Raw genomic sequence first — 18,131 nt, 5'->3', positions numbered from 1 at the left:
CACCTTTGGGAACTCTATCCAGAAACTGGGAACTTTAGTACATAGGATCTAGGTGAACGACTAAGTTGATTTTCTCCAAATTTGTTGGACCAATGTGTTTTCTGCCTTGGATTTTCACAATTACATTGCGTAAGGGATTTTCACTGTGACCCAAAATTTGACCCTTTAGACATTCTTTTATCTGCTCAATTAATGAGACTTTCTTATTGTTCCTGAAGAATGAAGGCCTTTCCTCTTTCGATGCTTATTGTATGACTGCTTTAACAGTGTACTTTCCAAATGCTGGGCTCCAATGTTGGCAGCCATCTTGGTTTTCACTTTGGAGTAAATATCGAGTGTCTCTTGCAACTCAATTAGGAAAGTTCGTTTTGTTTTTATATCAATAACTTTTTCTTGTAATATTTTTCAAAGTAGGTACATGTGAAATATTGAGAAACAACATAATCAAGGATTAAACCCCAAGACGGTAATGTCCAACTTTCTAGACCATCATTGTCAAATGAATAACTGGTTGTGATGGCACCTCTGTAGTTTTCAGAGGAGACAAATATCTCCATTTCCAACCATTTCGTTACAGTTTGTAGATGTTTTGATAAATTATTAAATTGAAAAGCGTTGGGAAATTTCTAATAAGGTCACATTGGTTACAATTCTCAATCCCCCTTAGTATAAAAACAGTCTTTTTGACATCTTTGAATCTATTTAGGTTCACAGAAGACATGATGTGTAGCCAAGTATTATTGATTAGACTTGTGATTTCAGAGGTTTGCTCATCATGATTACGGGATTTTCTATCATATGGAGTGTACTTCCTATTTAAGAGTTTAATCTCCAGTCCTATTTGCCACTTATTTGTGCTTTGGAATTCTAGTTCTGAATTTCTTCTAAACCTACCCCCACATGATAACTTATAGGTTTGTAACTTAAATCACCTCAATAGGATAAAATTTTAGAGGAAAAAGTCAATGAACAGACCTAAAAGATACATTTGATCCTACTGGAATGATAATTGATTGAAAAGTCTATAATACAAAAAAGATTGATCCTTTCAAGTCTTCATTTAGCAAATATGGAAACATAGCATGTATGCATGCAGAGTACTTAGTGCTTACACACACATACCATGTTGCCTAAAACCAAAGCACTGAAATCCTTGATTCTCAACCAGAACATATTTTCAGTGTCTGCCTGATTGTGTATATTTCTTTGTACCAGTTTATATTACATGACATTTCTATTCAGAAATGAACTTTAAAATGCACCTTTTATACAGTGTTCTGCTCAGTTGATCTCCTTCTTTAAGTACTAATTTTAATAACTTTCTCCAACTGTTTATGTTTTGCTTCATTTTATTTCTCTTTCTCTACTCCCTGTTTAAATAATGATAGGTAGATAGATAGATAGATAGATAGATAGATAGATAGATAGATATAGATAGATAGATAGATACTTTTGTGGAACCACTTGAATAAGTTGGAAATATGGCATGCTATTACTAGGTATTTTGGTATTTTCTAAAAGCGAGGCAGAATAATCAGAACACAATCAGAAAAGTTCAAAAATTTAGCATTGATTCAATACTAATATTTTGCCCACTCTTCATATTCAACATTGTATTCAGATTATATCACTGTCTTAATAAAAGTTATTTTTGCTTTTTTAAAAAATGGTTTGGCACCCAATCCAATATAATATCGCACATTAAATTTAGAGGTAAGGTTCGAGTTTCTTTTGATTAAAAGAATTTCTTGGACTTCTTTGAAGTGCTGTAATATATCTTGACTTTTAAAAGCAATATATTAGTTGTTTTTGAAAATACTAATAAATATGAGTTTGTCTCATGTTTCTTCATATCAGGCCCTAATTACACATCATGAGTAGAAATACAATGAAGTGCTATTTTGCACTATGTAAGTGCTTGAGGCACAAGATGATTTGCCAATTATTAGAGATACTGGCTTTTGATCACATGATTAAAGTCTATCTACCAGCTTTCTTAGTATAAAGTTATTATTTTATTATTATTTTCTCTCAGTGATTAAAAAGATTATGGAGAGTTACTGGATGATCATACAAATATTCTCTCTTTTCCAATTCGAATCCATGAGTTTTAGCATTCCTTGATTTTCAGACTCCGTCATTCATAGTGTTGAATCAATTCTACATTTTTGAACTTTTATGTTAGTGGAATACCAGGAAGAGGACTTAGACTCTTACTCTATAGAATATGAGCAAAGCCTCAGACTGTGGCTGCTTCATTTGTTCAAATATCATCACAAGTGAACAGGAGAAAACTAAGAGATTTCCCCAGAATTCAGTTGAATTCTAGATATATTCTTTTTTGCACTCACCATGTAACCGGGGCCCTAACTTCTCTCATTAGTAGGATCAGTTATTCCTTATTCTGCTGGTCTCTTGTGTGGAGGAACTTGACATTTCTGGATCGCACCCTTAAAAGTTCAGGAAATATTTGCTTTATTCTCTGCAGGAAGTTCCCTTCCTTGAAGACCTGTTATTTCAGTACCACCTGGTATTCCACCAATATCAACATATGAATTTTGTGATCCTACAAACATTCCATCTTTGACAGCACTTAACTGGTCAAGTGTCTGTCACTTTTTGTCTCTTGCCTTGTTTCCCTGGATGTTCACTTTCAGAAAGCAGTAGGCATAGTGTGAGAAATGAAAGTTAAGTGGAAGAACCATGCACAGGTGTTCTTGCTGATAGTCCCAGGTTAGCTCGAAGCTGACAGTGATAATTAACTTCTAGCCATGTGAATAAGCCATCTGGGGCATGGTGGTGAACGTATGGCATGCCTGTTATCTGTTTTTCTTTTACCACAAAAGATGTTATTGTGTGAGTTATTTTTCTAAATTAAAACCTCAGCATTCGCAATGTTGGTACTTTGCAATAAATAAGTGGGCTTTGGGTTCCAGTTTGAGTGGCATCTCTAAAAGGTTCACCATCACTCATCTGGAATATGTAGCCCACTTAATTCTTTTAATCGTTCCTGCCCAAGTTGTCATTTGATTAAAACCTCATGAAAAAGAACAGAATTCAAAGCAAGTCAGCCAATAGAACCAGTAGAGACAATGCTCCTCTAAAACAAGATCATACAATGTTACATCCCTACACAAAATTTCTTAGGAGTACTTATAATGGATATCTGATATATTAAGTGCATTATTTTCTTCAAGCATTCTACCAAGGAGACAACCCTAATATCTTACTGGGTAACATTGACGTTGACTTTAATGCTTCTCTGACTGCTTGTTGGCTGGAGTACAGCTGAAGGAAGCTTAGTTTTCCTCAACCAAGGTAGATTTTAGACTTTGGCTTGCATTAGGAGGCTCTGGATGAAGAAGAAACAATCTACCTGAATGATCCCTTTCTCTTGACGGCTCATATCAAAAAAGTGCATAAATATGAGATGCCTCTTGGATCCTCAGCCTAAACTGGAACATGGTCACTTCCTCCTGTGTTTGTCTTAAGAATTCTCATGGCCAAGTCCAGAGTCAAGGAGGCCTGGAAGGAGGCCCTCCTGTGATGGGAGGTGCTGAAAAGCCACATGAAGAAAGGTATGAATGCGTGGCTGTGTGAAGGGAAGGAGTGAAGATTGAGGAACAGTATTCCAATCTTGCACAGTCTTCCCTTGTGCACACAATTACCCACTTTCCTTCCATCCACAAAACATACTCATGACCCATAACTCACATCTGCCAACAGGTCCATATGTAGATCCTTTTTCTTCACGGTTACATCTTTGTTTTCTACATCAATACATAAAAGAATCTTTGACATCTAAGAATCTTTTATTTCCCTGCTTATGGTCTACAAAAATGTGGGTACCCAAAGCTCTTTTCTATCTATTAAATTAATGCTTCTTTAATCTTGCCTAACAGCACATTTGACAACAAAATGTTCTAAAACCTTTTGGACTTTTTAGGAATTTGCTTGTAACCAATAAAATGTGCCCCCAAATCATATATAAAATCTAGTTGGGACGTAACTTTGTTTCCCTAACTTGAAAAGTAAGCTATTTGAGTTTATCAGGCTTTCCTGAGACTTTGGGGGGGTTTTGTTGTTTGTTTGTGTTTCTGAATGAAAGCAATCACTAGGCATCATCTCCATCCTTTCAGAAGTCTTTATAAAGACTGATTCCCCTGAAGTTTTCTTACAGGACCATCCCTGGGAATGTTTTAAGCCCGGAGGATATTTTTAAGGGTTATACCTTCAGTATGAGAAGTGGTTTTTATTTTCTAACCACAACTTTCTATTATATTTCCTTTCAATTCTATTTACAAGCAAGACTTTTTCTGAGTATATTTCTTTTTTTTTTTTTTAGTTTCCTAGTAATGTCAGGTTAGTAACAACCAGCTCATGCCAAATCATTTCTGTGCCTCACTCCCTCCCTGCTGGAACAGAGATGGCCTCTGCACTACTCTACCGCAGGAGAGAAACAAGGTAGCAAATGAGAAACTATTTCCAGGACCAGGAATGAAGGAAACTATTGAAATCAGCAATGAAGATAGAGTCAGAAAGACACCCTAAAGAAAAGAACAGTTTTCAAGATGAACCCACCGTCCTGGGGTTCAGGAAACTGGCCAGGAGCAGGGACCTGATGCTGCCAGTAAAGATAAGTGGAAAATTACCAGCCACACCAATTATAGCAGCAGAAGAGCTGTTCTCCCAACAGTAGAACCCACGGTATTTACAAACCTTCAATCCAGTTTGCACAGCTGGGTGATATAAAAATAACTTCTGTGTTCCAAATAAGCTACTCACTTTAGATCTCTCCAGATATAAAGCTACCATAAGAGCCAGCACAAGATGCCATCTTGGTTTATAGATTAGCAGTCAAATCTCCCCTTCTGGCCAAAACTTTGGGCCAGCACAGACTTCACTGGGTAGGAGACACCCGCCTCCTTTCCTTGAGCTTCAAAACCTGTGATTACCAAAACCATCAGTAGTTTAAGTCCTAACTGAATTTGTCCTAGATATCTAAATAAAGTTCTTCCCCTGTTTGTTACTATAGCCAATGTTGTTTGCAGAGTGCCCATTTCAACTCTGCAGGTCCATTAGTATGGGTAAGCCCAATGATCTCAACGTCCACTCTCACCACTGATTGCCACGAGAGAACTAGGGAAGTTCTCCTTGGTCCATAAGCCACATCACAGCTAAAGAAAGTCTAGGCTGGACCTAGAGCAGCCAGAAGCTTTAGGCAGCCTTTCTTCAGCTGAGAACAGTCATTTGGTTCACCTAGATATGAAATACGAATAGCTATTTTCTATGTGTGCTATAGAAGAAATTTTGAAACACCCAGAGAAGTGCTACTTTGTTAATACATACTTAGTGCTCACTGAATAAATGAATGGACAATGATACCCTTTCTGAAATAAATATACCATCATTTGTAAGTCATTAACCAAACTGTCTGATTTCAAAATATTTCTACAAGTCATTGTGAATAATATCTTTTCCTGTAGTTCAGGGTTTAGCAATCAAATAAGCTGGCATTCAGTTTTTCAATTATGATGTTAATACTTAGAAAAATATATATTTGTGAGAATTATATGAAATTACATGGCTGAATGATATGCAAAAAAATAAATAGTTCAGATGATAACATCAAATTTAGGAGCATTGACTCCATTCTTGCCTGAAGTCCCAAAATAGTGAATGGTTTGAAGCCAAATTATAGACACTGCTGCCTCCTGTTAGGGACATTCTGTAGGACAGGGAAACAAAGAATTCTTTTATGCCATTCAGTTGTAGATAACACAGCTTAGAGAAAGGAATGTAATGCAGGTTGGGTCCACCTCAAAGAATTCATTTTCTTGAGCTTTCCACAAAAGGTTATTATGATTCATCAACCACTGGTTTATATAATGAGGCCACATTTTATTTTCATTACCCACCAGGCCATAATTCTGAGTTTGTGCAAGTGTACCTCTCTTCAGATTCATTGTAGTATGGCAAAAGTGTCTTGGATAGACTGAATAGCAATAGATGAAATGTACTCATAAACTTTTTGTTCAAAATACCACTGGCCTTGGCAATCTACACAGAATTAATTAAGCAACTCTTGGTGCTTTGTTAGCACTTTCTCTTCAGCAGGGCTACAGAAAGTAGTTGTCTACCAGATGTAATTTAAACTAACTCTGAAATAGGACCCTCAAAGGGCTAAGTTCTGTATTGCTCTGTAACAAAGCATGGAAGAGCTCTTGTTGGAATGCATTTTTTCAAATGCAAAAACAGCTCAATAAATGTGTATAAATTAGCATTATATTCACCACTGTCAGATTATTTATATGTGATAAGATATTTGCTCTGTATATATGTATCGTAAGTTTCTTACAAATACACCATGCATCTGGAGCCAGACTAGAACACCTACATAGAGGTGAAAAACACACACATATGCATGCAAAGGCCCTCACAATGTATACCTGTCATTTTTTGAAAGTTAAGTTACCATTACCATTTATTTTCCCTTCTTAATCTACATGAGACGTGATGGGCTAAAATTGACGATGGGCTAGTTGAAAACATCTTTGCTACCCCAGCTTCCTTCTCCTTTTCCTTTTTATCTTCTCAGAGGTACCCCTGGAATGTCACATTTTGTTTCTTTCCAGTGTGGCAACACATAACCTAAGACATTGTTCTGATTAAGAGATAACTGATCCTCTTTTTTTCCTTCCCAGTGAGGGAAACAAATGCATATGCTTATGAATCACAGGAGAAAGCCTTTAATTTGGTTATCTTATGCAAGGTAAAGGTGTTAATTTTAGCCATTTCCTTTGGGAGGGACATAGAGGGGAACAGAATAAAAATGTGTAATACTTTTCTAATTCCATCTGTTCAGTGGTCACTTACGCTGTTGTACATGGTCACTTACTCAGTGTTTATACAAGGTGTGAGGGATAGTTAGTAATGCTGAAGAAAAGCAAGGGAATCATGTGAGTCAAATGTGTTTCTTTTGCCTGGCGAATAATGTGCTTTCTATCTGGTGAAATTATGACTGAATAGTGAAAGCTGGTACTTTCACAAATGAATCATGTCTTGTCAAAAAGGGGATAAATCTTATTTACTAAGTGGGCATTTTCATGTAGCATTGATGTTACAGGTTCAAAACTGACATGTGCTGCCTTTTATAATAAAAGAATCATAAAACCTTAGCACTATAAAAAGGCTTAGAAATGACACAATCTCTTTCCCTCTTACCCACCAAAGCATTAATCACAGTGTCTCCCATGTTTCGCTGTGTAGAGGTCTGAGTTTTGGTATTCTGTCTGACCCATTTTCTTCAGTGTCCTGTGCTCTGGCTCTATTCCCCTTGGTACCAAAAACAATTATAATTAATATTTTAAAACCAATATGTGATGACCTTTAATTTATAATTATAAAATTATAAATTAATTTTATATTTCATTTTATATATTCTAATATATAAAATTTTAATATTCCTGTCCCAAGCAGATACATATTTTAATAGGGGCCTTTTGTTATTTTTAAATCAAAAGAATTGTCACACAGGTTAAGAATATTAGCATACTAAGAACCAAAGAGGCAAATATATTAGGTCTACATGATGCCCTTTTCAGAACCTTAAGAAAAAACTGAAATTTCTTTTCTGAATAATTTTCACATAAAATTATATGAATAAGAAAAAGACAAGAGAGAAGGAAAGTGAATGGATTAAATAAAGACCTACCTCATGCAAAACTAGCATACACCAGCTCATTACATACACATAAGAGGCTCTCTTTCTTTCTTTCTCTTTTTCTTTTTCTTTCTTTTTTGTTTATCTTTCTTTTCTCTTTTGGAAGAAAAGATAGCAAGTGAGGTTTTACCTTTACAGTGAGTTTTTCTTTACCCTGAATTCAGATTTTCGTGAATCCAAGCTTTTATGATGGAGTTAGCTGCTGCAATACGACGTACAGCTCTTCTTGGTCTAATCAGTGTGGAGCGTAAAAGCTCTTCAAAATCCCTCCCTGATATGTGAAGCATATTTTTGAATATTTTCAAAAAGAAAATAGTGATATTCATTTGTTATAGATGATAAAGTATGTTTGTAGGAAACTATATACACAATCGTTCACACACAACCATATACACAATCGTTCAATATGCTGATGCAGATTAGGTCTTTAAACAATATTTTTGGTACATTAGTAAATTAAGTATGAAATCTATTCCACAAATGGTTTTCAGTGCATGGATCTTTGATTAGTTTATCTGCTACCATGGAATTATGGTAAGAGAATTTTGTTGAAGATCAATCACACACATTTTTGCTGAGCTCAGGTTAAGGTTGTGTTGTGTTCAGAAGAATTTACATTGGTAGTAGACATAGCTTTCATCAAAGTATCACTGTCATCTGTGTAATGTTATACTGAGAAGATAAGTTCTCAAAAAAGAAAACATGAAATGATGACTCTCTGTTATCCTGGCTTCGTTAAAAGCTACTTGCTGGCTAACTGTCCTTCCCATCTGTAAGGACCTAGTAAAAGGTATCAAAATAATTTCCCTTCAGCTGGAATTTTATCTGTAGTATGACTCTAAAGCACCAAAATTGTATATACTGAATTAGCAAAAATATAACCAAGGATGTCTAGTCTAAACCACCATGAAACACTCAGATTGTCCATCCACTATTTTTGGAAACAAGATGTGTTAGTAAATAATCTATAATTCACTGGGCCATTCAGGTAGGTTCATTTGTTTTTCAAGGTCATTGTTAACATAAATTCACCCACATAAGGTAGATCATTTCCTTCACGCCTTAGTAATACGACTGATCTTGAATTCAGGCTTATTTCAAATTACCAGAAAAAGGCACTATTTTTAGCCCGTGCATTGAGACTATCACTTTGTAACATGAAGCATTTTAAGACACTGAGATGTCATTCTTTTGACAACTAGAATGGGACTGAAGTGGTTGAAAGTGAAAGAACTTTAAAGAAAACTTGTTAAAAACTTCACTATCAATGGTAGTATGTAAAGTACTTAGTCAAGCTATTTACCCAAGTGCAATTTATATGGTCTTACATGGTGCAAACAGTATATTAGGCACTAAAGTAGTAAATTCAGATTACTTCATCAGCTTTTCTCATTTTGAAGTTATCACCTAGAGTTTACTATTGCGTGTGTTCTAATGTGTCAAGTTCATGGTACATTTTTATTCTGTATTATTATAGAACATATTTAAATTTTCCTGTGGCCCAGACTGTGTCTTACTCTTACATTTAAAGCCATAATTCTACTATAGCATTGATACCAAATCTTAACTGAATACTTTTTAATGGTGGGTGGTACAATAATATGGATTCAAGAGATTTCAACAAAGTCAAACATGTCTAAAGTAAAGATCTGTCTTGCCTTCCTGTCCCCTTTCCTCAAAATTCCAGAACAAGGAGGAATTTACACAACCCAACTTCCACATTAGGCCAGGGCTTATTGAGGAGAATTGTGTTAGGCAGTAAGACTTTTTTGTCCTTTTATATTTATTATCAATTCAAACCCTCTATTTGTTTTTCTTTGACATGGATTATATTTTCAGAAAAAAAATTTGAGCAAGAAGAATCAAAAGAAAAATAAGGGCACTGAACAATAAATAAACTCCAAAGAAAGCAAAACCATCTTTGACAAACTTAATCTTCTTTAAAAAAATGCATCTGTATATCAGTGAGAAACGGTGACAGTGTTTCTTTGACAGAAAAAAGTCTTGCAAATTAGGCAAGCTGATTAACGTTTTGAAAAGATAATCTTCAAAAATAGTTTAAATATAGAACCTACAATCACTGTTTTTGACTCATCTCTATCTCACTCCTGACACACTGTGATTCCCACTACTGGAAATCACTTGCTAAAGTTTTTCTCATCAGGATGCTCATTGAACTGTGTTGTAAATTCAACATCTAGTTTTGGGTTTGTTTGTTTGCTTGCTTCTAAAACGGAGCTATTGGGTGTTGGGGATTTAGCTCACTGGCACAGCATCTGCATGACAAGTGTGAGGTCCTAAGTTTGATTCCTGGGTACCCAAAATATATAAATAAATAAAACATAAGTGCTGGATTTAGCACCACAGTGTTATTTGCAACTATTGTCTCCATTACTATTTGTAAAGATTCAAATTGCAGACCCTTTAAACCTCTCAACTTGATATCTTACAAATATTTCCAACATAGCTGTATAAAACTGTTCACATCAGGAATTTTAGCAATGTCCTAGATTATATTCTCTTCCTTACATGCAGTGCATGTCTGGGTCCTGCTGGTTCTACTTTAAATTTTTTTCCTGAATCCATTCGCTTTGCTCTGAAACAGGCATTTCTTTCCCTAGCACCTCTATCACTCTTGTCTGTCAACCTGAACTCCTCTTTTACTGGGCATTATTTTTCTCACTTCAACAATGTTTTAGAATGAAAATGACAATACAAGCTGCAGAGACGATTTCTCCCCAAAGCATATTTGATTGATACAAAGATCAGTAGGTGACCAGCTTATCATCATGTGATCAAAAGTATGAACAGGCTTAACTGTCTTATAGGGCAATTATCAACGCTAATGAAGCCAATCAAAGTACTCCATTGGAATTTTAAAAATAAACTTATTAAAATGAGTCAGTGTTTAATTCCAACTATATGACATGTAGGAACTCAAGGTGTGATAATGAAGCGCTTACCCAGAGGAATTCAGCCTAAGTCACGGTGGCAGAGTAAGCCTCGTGTAGGGACAGATACAGGTGATATTAGACAAACTGGGAAAGATAAAACAGATGAAACCAAAAAATCAGTAGTTGCCAGAGATTTGGGGAGAAGGAAGATGACTATCTGGAAACCAGAACTTTCAGGGCAGGACAACTACTCTGAATGTTGTCCAAATGGTGACATGTGTCATTATACATTTATCTAACACAAACAGAACACAGTTATAAATGATGGATGAAGGTATGTCAATGTAGGTTCACCAATTTTAGCAAAAGTATCACTTTCATAGAGGATGTTGATAATAGAGGCTATTACTGGAGCAGAGAGGAAAATCTAGTCAGTTTTGATATGAATCTAAAACTCCCATAGAAATAAAAAGGGGGGAGCAATATATCTCTTTCAATATGATAAAGCATATCTGAATTGCAAGAATCACTGTAGCACTATTGTTTTTAACTATAAAGGAAGCTAAGCAAAGGAGAAAGATAAGTAAGCAAAAAAACCAGGAAAAATTAAAAGACCATAAAGAACATTGAAGTCCCAGGTTTCTATTATCCCCCAAAGCTCTTTTGAAACTATTACTTTCCATGCTTTGGTTAGAAGAGTCAACAATCTCTCCTCTTTGTTTAAATTGGTTTACATTACATTCCTGTCACTTGTAACCAGAGCGCTGAGTAATGCATTCTGAACCCCAGGCTAATCCATGTCACCTTCTACCTGGGCTAAATATACTTGTACCCTTTCTCTCCGGGAAGCCACTCCTAAGTTTCAACCTGACCTATCTTTCAAAAATGAAAAACTCAGTCTTAAAAATAAAGGCTCAGTTGTGGCACCTTCTGGGACTCTTCATGCTTTGACTTCTGACCACTCTCATGACTCCTTCTGAGTCACAAGAATGTACTCCACACACCACATCGTGTTTTCTCCGGATCTTCAAGCATCCACCAAGTTGGAAAGTTTTACTTCTGTGCTTCCCTACTCTGCCCTTCTTCCCCAGTTTGTCTAATATCACCTGTATCTGTCCCTTCAAGAGGCTTTATCTATCACACCAGCCTAGGCTGAATTCCTCTGGGCAAGCGCTTCATTATCACATCTTTAGTTCCTACATGTTGAATACCTTTACAGTCCTTATCCTTGAAGGTCCATTAAAGAAGGAATCAGATTTCCCTGACTCGCCTCTGAATCACCTGCTCCTTTCCTACCATTACTCAGTTCAGTGTCTGGTACAAAAAAGATGCCCATTAAGATCTGCTGAATTAAGAATGCATTTTAAACAAGTTCTTTCTACTTTCTAATAACTATCTTCTATTTTGTTCCTTATTTATACTCTGTGTTACATTAAAGAAACAATGTGATATTTAAACTTGGGTGTACGGCTCATTTTACTTAGGATTATATCTCTAGGTGCATCTGTTCACCTAAAAATGTCTAAAATTTACCTTTCCTTATGATAGAGTGATATTTCATTATACAATGTTCGGCATTGCCAAAGATCTTTCACTCACAGATGATAAAAGTATAAAAGATCCAACATTTCAATGGCAAGTTAGTGATAATTACCATATATTAAAAATATATAAAATAAATAAACTAACAACCTCAATTCTATAAAAGTTGAACTTAAGAAAAAATACATAGACCATATATATACAGGTTTGTTTTAGTAAATGTTAAGGAATAAAACTAAATGTCAAAAATTATATATACATATATATATATATATATATATAACTAAATGTCAAATATATATGTATGAATAAAATCACAAGATACAACTTACTTTTGACATAGAAAAATATTCATGACAATTTCAAAATCAACAAGCATATCACAAAAATTGTAGAAATGATATGATAGTTCCTTTAATGTATAAGTAGATATAGATTAAATAAATGCTCAGAGGAATATTCACTAAAATATTATCCTTCATTACTTTTGGGAGATGAGACCAGTTTGGACTTTATTTTTATTATTATGCATACATATACTGTCTGTATTTCTTTAGTAAGAGTACAGGAAATTCCATAAGATATTTCCTCAGCAAGTTGCTACTAATCAATGGAGAGCCCATGATGTTTCTTGTACCACATGAAATGCTTTGTGCACACTGCCATTTAAAGATTACAAAACTTTACAAGATAGCTATTGTTATCAGTCATTAACAGAGAAGTATCTTGAAATTTAGAGATGCCAATTTGTTTATAGAGTACAATAAGAATTACAACCCACTTTCATAGCTTCCAAGGTCTTAACTCTTAAGCATTATACTTATTCTAATGTACCAGCAAGTATTGTACAAATGGGGCATGGTAGTGCATGTCAGTTATCAAGCATTCTGGGAAGCTGAGACAGGAATATCAGAAATTCAAGGTTGATCTTGAAAATTTAGTGAAACTGTCTCAAGAAAGAAAAATGACTGGAACTGTAATTCAGTGTGAAGGTCATCCTGGGTTCAATCCTCAATAATACACAGAAAGAGAGAGAGCCTTATGCTAAGACATTGGATAAATAAGAGGTTAGCAATTAAAAGCCCTTATTGGCAAGCAACATAGAAACCAATAGATAAGAAATGTTAAACAACCATGTAATAAGGCAAAATATGTTCCGTAACATGAGAGGCATGAGTATGGAGGTCACAAACTTCAGTGTGTGCTGACAACAGAGCTGGCATCCATTAGTGTGGCTTCTCCAAGAGTCATCTATGCAACATATTCCCAGACCCACCACAGATTTGTTAAAGAAAAATCCCGCCCTTCTCAGGAGAGTGAAGCTGATCTCTAGGATCATCATATATTTGTTATCATGAATATTTTCTTTTTGATAGCTTGCAAGTTTTATAAACTAGCACAGTTTTAAAGCTTGGAGATCAACCATTGATGAAAGGGACATCAATAGTATCCAAGGCCAGGCTTTATGATGCCCCCAAATACCCAAGGTCAGACAAATACCACACAAGTTCAACAATATTCCTTGAAACTTTTGGTCCCAATGGAATGGTTTAAAATTGTCATTACAAGGTTTTCTGTTGAGTTTCAAAAGAGGCTTGCAATTTGAGACCTAAACAAGTTATTAAGCTAAATAAGAGGAAATCGAGGTTCCAGATGCCTATATTCTTGTGGAAAATATGAGGCATTTGTATCAGGCTCAGAACCCCAAGTGTTCTGTATTTCATTTCACAGATGGACAGGCCAGACTTGGATCTGAAAAAGCATTTTAGCTTAGCCCTACATCTTCAAAACTGAATCTATTTCTGGAAATTCCAAGGAAGTAAAGAGTAGTAAGGATGGATAGTAGCAATTCTACCAAAATTGCTGAGAAAATTCTAAGATGCAAAATTTTCTATAAGATTTAAAACCACCAAACTTTCTACACAGCATTAATCTGGATACTCCAATTTCAGGATCAGAAATATCTCAATCAATAAATCCTATTTTCAAAGTAGTTATATTATTACTACATTTACCTCCATTCACTTAATTTCAGAAAAATCACCTGATTGAAGGACTCTCTGAATTCAGCATTGAATTTTAATCTTCCTATTAAGGGTACCATTAAGACTATGTGTGGTCATGTCTCAAACATCAACCTTTAGTCAAAACTAACCTACAAAGGGACACACATTTTTGCTTGCCATCTATTACTTATAGACGAAACCTCGCAGCTTCAAGCCTCTGAAACTTGAAATATTTGTGCAGAATACATAAGAAAACACTTTTCTACTCACAGTTAAAAGCAAATATATTTAATCAATTTATTCTGAAACATTAAAATAAAGATGTTCTTTCCTTGTTTAGCTGGGTCTTTGTGAGGTTCATTGTTCCTGTAGGAGGGGAGGAATATGGGAGGGTGCATGTAACAACATCTCAGTGAACTTGATAGTTTTTTCAACCAATCAATTTGTGCTTAAAATGAAACCACTAATCTTAAAAAGAATTTTTGGCACACTGTATTATGCCTTTTAACAGCAGTTATGATATAACGAGATTTCAGCTTCAATAGTATGCTACTTCTCTGAATCATGCTAAAACATAATTATGGGGTATCTTTCTTAAATTATTACAGTGTCTTGTTAAGCAATCAAATCCTAATCAGGGTTCTTTCAACTATACACATTACCACTTTATATCCCTATCTATAATTATATCCAATCATAGCACTTATAAGTAGCACTTTTAAAGAAGCAGTTAATTTTATCACATCTTCTTAGGTTAGAAGTAAATTAGCATGACATAAAACTGCAATATAGTTCAAACATTTTAAAGTACTACTAAATCTGAAACAAAACAAATTATATGTATGTCCATCATTTGCATATGTGCATATATTATTTATATATCATATATACGTAAGGAAAGATTTTTAAGAACTAAAGACCTTCTGAACCAAGACGAACAATAATATTACATAGAGTAAAATCATTTCAGTCTAAGGATTCACCTATGCGTAAGGCTATTGACCTCTTCCAAGTTTTCTGGATAGTGCTCAATGGGAAAAATAAAACCAAAGCTCAGAGATTATTGTAGGAGATGATTTGCGATGGTCCTGCTGGACGTGATTATATTCTTTTAATTCTCCCTTTAGGCTTAGCTGTATATGAAAGCCTCCTGCAGACAACAGAGTTCTCCCCAATACCAGCTTTCAATACTATCAAAACTGGAGAGAGAGAGACCAGGGCCACAGGGGTGCAGATCTGTACTGGCCCCACTTCCAGTGACAACGAGGACACTGCTGATCAGTGCACAAGATCAACCAAGCTAAAGACCAACCTCAGTGGCAAGCCAAAGGTTGTGAGTTCGATCCGGAGCACACACACACAAATACCAACTTCAGCTGATCATCTTTTGTCATTTTCTTGTGAAAATCAACACTCAGATTACCTAACTTGCCACCCCCTGAATCCCAGTGCTAGTTATAATAAGTAAGACTAACTTTTTTATAACTCTTCCAGGTTGGAGTACTTTAGTATGTGATGTATATCATTTAAATTTTCCTTGTCATTGTAACATAAATTTTAAAAAGTTTCTTAATCTTTCTAAACACATGAACACTCATCTGTGAAAGTAGCATATTCTACATCACAGGGTGATTGAAGATATGTTGCACAAAAATGTTTTAACTCAATGCCTGGCGTAAAGTAGATTCTGAATAAACACACAACCCAGTGACTGCATCCCTTCCCCCTACAATACTCACTTCTCTACTACCCTTGAGAGCCCACAGTTTCCTATTTCTCTTGAAACATGATGTTAACAACTATCCCTTTTAGCCCATCTCCAAACTCTGCTTTCTTCTGGTTTCTGAAAGATCAATAAAAATGTACTGGACATATACCTAACAAGTCCAAGATATGTTCTGTGTATTGCCTAAACCCGCTTGTAACCTCACCTGAAAGCATTGGTCTTTCTTTCTCATTTTTTTTATAACACAGAGATCACAGTGGAAGGAACCATATGCTGTTTTCATAGGAAAGAGAAATACCCACATAGTGTATTTAGAATCAATTTTTTCCATTAGTCTGAAAAGGAGTCATGACTCTCAACCTGTTAAGATCTATTGATCTACTCTTATAACAATGACGTACTTTTCACATTCCTGCACTTGGCCAGGTAGACATGAAGCAAACCTAATTGCTCCTGTGTCTGAAAGTCTAGGTGTTCTCATGCCTGGATAACTCAGATGTATAGTTTAGTATAGGAGGAAGAACTAGAGCATTTTTGTATAAAAATATATATTAGACCTTGTGTTTTAAGAGAGGCTTCCTTTACACTTCTCAATACTACTATCCATTACACCACCAATTAAACTTTGTATAGTATTAAATTGGATAGAACCCGGATCTGTGGAAGCCAATCACCAGAAGGGAAGAAGTGAACCACCAAATTAAAAGTGCAAGTCAATTAAATTATGAGGTTTCTTTTCCCCAATTTGTCAACCCAGATATTTGTTCCTTGAGAAAAATCTGAGGTTAAAGAACTAATATCTGAAAAAACCCCAAATACTGATACTTTGCAGTCTTCTAGATAAATGGTCAGTTCCATGCCCAATAACCTTATAATGTAATCTACCAGTGAGCAAGGTATGTCCATGCATACAGCACTTAATCAACTGTGTAGCAACTCACTGATAAAAAGTAATTGGCTCCTACCCCCCTACTATACATGTATATTTAAATAAGAGGAAAGAAAATTTTCAGTATAAAGACTCCATGTTTGTATCAGCTTCATCTGAAACAACCAAAAAGTCTATTAACAGGCAAACAGTCAAACACGATGATATATTTGTACATAGATTATTACTCTGCAAAGAAAGTTATCCACAAAAAAGAAAGCGATAAATAGTATGCTCAGAAAGTTATATGTTCCATCAATGAAATGAAAACAGGATGCTATAAAAAGAGCATTGAGAAAACAAGAGTTCTTGAAATTTAAAACTGTGATTGCCAAAGTTAATCTTTTATTTAAAAGTCAATAGATTTTTTTTAAAATTTCCAAGAAACTTTAAAAATTAAGATAAAAAAAAAAGGTTTATAAATAGTACAAGATTAGTACATCTAATTCTGAAAAGCCTTCTGGGAAGAAAAGCAGAAAAATAGTGGAGAAAATTGTCAAGGAAAAAATCCTCGAAAATGTTCCCAGAATTGAAAGATACAAGTTTTTACATTGAAGGACTCACTGAGGTTTGGGGCTAGGTCAGTGCTGACCCACACCAAGCACAGCCGTGCAAATTCACTTCCTAGGAAGGAGGAGAAGGTCCAAGAAATTCCCATGAGAAAGGATTTTGTTTGTTTCATTTTGTTTTTTATTTTATAGTATTGTGGGTTAAACCCAGAGCTACATCCCTATCCTCCTTTTAGCCTCTTCTTTTTGTTATCTGACTTTTACAATTTTGAGACAGGGTGTTCCTAAAGAGTTAAATTGCCCAATCTGAGCTGGAATTTGTGATCTTTCTGCCTCAGTCTCTCAGGTTACAAACATGGGTCATCACACATGGTTTAAAGAGAGGTTTATAAAAGTCAGACACAAAGGGCTCTAAAGTTGCTTTTCTGTACAATTATATTGGCTAGACTACAACACAACAATGTTTTCCTAATTCTGAACAAAAATCACATGCTGAAAACCATTTACCTAATTTCAGCCAAGGAAGGAGAATAAATATACACTCAAGAAAATAAAAGACCTAAATCTTTCTAGTGTCCATTTTTGGGAAGCTAGCAAGACAATTTCCATCAAAATCAGGGACCAAACCAAAAGGCAGGGCAGGATATTCAAAGCAAAGGGGGGATGAGAACATGTCTCAATAGGACAGCAAGGAATAAATTTATAGCAACCTAGAAAACAACCAAAATAGTAAATTGGAAGCAAAGTAGGAGATCAGAGAACACAGAAAGAGACCTCAATGGAGTAAATAGGAAGACAGAGAA

The 18,131-nt window shown here is 35.2% G+C and overlaps 1 protein-coding gene across 4 annotated transcripts in view; it reads right to left on the bottom strand.

Annotated features, from left to right (window-relative positions):
- Positions 1-18,131, bottom strand: part of Slco1a2 (solute carrier organic anion transporter family member 1A2) — a 101,642-nt gene that overhangs the window by 55,175 nt on the left and 28,336 nt on the right. For 2 of the 4 annotated variants that reach the window (XM_013153193.3, XM_063238329.1), the window contains exon 2: positions 10,687-10,761. The exons of the other annotated variants lie outside the window; for them this stretch is intronic. The gene's annotated coding sequence lies outside the window, so the exon portion shown is untranslated. The remainder of the gene's footprint in view (positions 1-10,686; positions 10,762-18,131) is intronic. 4 annotated transcript variants of the gene reach the window in all.

The sequence above is a fragment of the Cavia porcellus genome, unplaced genomic scaffold, assembly GCF_034190915.1.
Source record: "Cavia porcellus strain 051 isolate PalLab524CR breed Dunkin Hartley unplaced genomic scaffold, mCavPor4.1 scaffold_27, whole genome shotgun sequence".
NCBI classification, from domain to species: domain Eukaryota; kingdom Metazoa; phylum Chordata; class Mammalia; order Rodentia; family Caviidae; genus Cavia; species Cavia porcellus.
Note: the sequence above shows the minus strand (reverse complement) of the source record. Positions and strands in the feature narration are given on the sequence as shown.